Below are 2,406 nucleotides of genomic sequence, written 5' to 3' on the forward strand. Positions count from 1 at the left end.
GATAGTTAAGTCTCCTCTCTTTGACCTCAGACAAATTAAAGCCTGTCCAAAACCGGTTTTCTCACCTTGCTGCCACTCTCTTTTGTCGATTTTTTCTTTTGTCTTTTTTTTTTTTTTTTTTTTTAACATTGCTCAGGCGAGGCTGAGGCAGATGAGGTTCAATTTGCACTAATATCATTTGTTGTTCAGTGGAGGGAGGCGTGTGTGCTTTCAGAGGGAGAATCAGAGGGTACATACTTTGCTGTTCTGCTCTTTTGTTAACGTGGCTTGACTAACTCAAGTCCAGGTGTGGACGCCATGTTCACTCTGGCCATTTTTAATAGCTCAGAGAAAGTTTTTTCAATCTTGTGCTATGATATCAATTTCTTAAAGAAAAAAAAAAAAAACAATGTTTTACTCTTCAGATGTCAAAACACATAAGCAATTTTATAGTTCTTATGTCAAGTTGCCCATGTCCCAGAAGACAAATAGATGAAACCATTTACTGAAACATCAACACGCGATGGGTGTAATTACATGAGTGGTTAGCATATCCTGGGCTTGGGTTGTACTGAGGACTTAAGGTGCTAATTCACATGTGACTGCTAAACTACTGATGGCGCCATGTACGGGTTTTGTTTTTTCTGTGAGATAATTAGATAATTTAACATTTGTACTTTTCTTTGGTATAACACAATATTTCCCAAAATTGGTCTCTAATATCTATAATATCTATAACATGCTTTCTTATTCCCTCCTTCTCCCACCTCCCTTTCTCTCCTTTGTCCTCTCTCCCTGCCACCCCCCTTCTGAACAAAACTGTATTTATTTTCTGTGGCAGGTACTTTGAAAGACAGGCTATTGTAGTAAAGGTGAGGATTTTGTCAAACTCATTACAAAGAAGAGATGAAATGTGTTCATACTCAATTACATACAAAAATAGAAAGTACTGTAACATTCATGGTGTGCATGTGTGTGTATGTATGTGTTTGTGTGTGTATGTGTGGGTTTGGGTATGTGTGTGTGTGCTTGTATGTATGTGTGTTTGTATGTGTGTGTGATTTGTATGTTTGTGTATATGTGTGTTTGTGTGTATGTGTGTGTGATGTGTATGTGTGTTTGTGTATATGTGTGTTTGTGTGTATGTGTGTGAGATGTGTATGTGTGTTTATGTATATGTATGTTTGTGTGTATATGTGTGTGATGTGTATGTGTGTGTTTGTGTATATATGTGTGTGTGTGATGTGTATGTGTGTGTATGTGTATGTGTGTATGCATGTGTGTGAGATGTGTATGTGTGTGTTTGTGTATATATGTGTGATGTGTATGTGTGTGAGATGTGTATGTGTGTGTGATGTGTATGTGTGTGAGATGTGTATGTGTGTGTGATGTGTATGTGTGTGTGTGTGCTTGTGAGTATATATGTACATAGGCCAGAGGCTGACGTAGAGTATTGCCCTCCACCTTATGTTTTGAGACAGTCTGGTTATTAGCATTTTTTCTAAGTGGCTGACTAGCAGGAGTCAGGTATCCTCCTGTCTCTGCCCCCTCAGGACTGGGACCACAAGCATGCACCTTTGCCATGTAAGTCCATAGGGCCAGACACAGATACTTGTACAGCAAGCACTTTGCCAACTGGACCATTTCCCATCCCTAACATTCAGTGAACAAGACTGTAAATTGTGTGGCTGAGTCTGAGGGTGTACAGTGGGGAGTGTTTTAGAACAATGCACGGGAAAAAACCTTTAGAAATGCACAGTTGAGTCGAAAACTGATTAACAAGGTGGGGTGGATCTTTGTGCAGATCTTTTAGCCAAAGGGGACATCAGACATGAATATCTAAGACAGGAAAAAGTTTATATTGTGGGCACAGAAAAAAACCAAATGCCAGTGTGGCTGGTGTGCAACTGGACAAAAAAGTGGCATCAAGTCCCCTCAGAGAGACAGCTATTAGCTAGACTTCACTGACCTTGGAGGGTTGAAAATCTGAGGAACAGAAGGGGTCCTGGGGTAAATGAGTTAAGGTGTCCTTGGACTGAGCAGCTTAAACTGGGTTCTCACTATAGAACTTCTTGAAGCTTTGAAAATGTGGGTGTTAATTGTAAATTTTAATGCAGACCTCAGAGTTTTTCAAGCATATCCTGCGCATCTCTTTTTTCATAAAGGAGTTCTTGAGACTATTATCTGAAGGAACAAGTTGTCAAATCTAGCCCATCATTTGTTGGCTGGCTGGCTGGTTGGTTGGTTGGTTGGCTGGCTGGATGGCTGGTTGTCTGTCTGTCTGTCTGTCTGTCTGTCTGTCTGTCTGTCTGTCTGGTTGGTTAGCTGGTTGGTTGGCTGGTTGGTTGGCTGGCTGGCTGGCTAGTTGGTTGGTTGGTTGGTTGGCTGGCTGGCTGGTTGGTTGGTTGACTGGCTGGTTGGTTGGTT

Source organism: Mus pahari, chromosome 8 (genome assembly GCF_900095145.1).
Source record: "Mus pahari chromosome 8, PAHARI_EIJ_v1.1, whole genome shotgun sequence".
In the NCBI taxonomy this organism is placed as follows: Eukaryota; Metazoa; Chordata; class Mammalia; order Rodentia; family Muridae; genus Mus; species Mus pahari.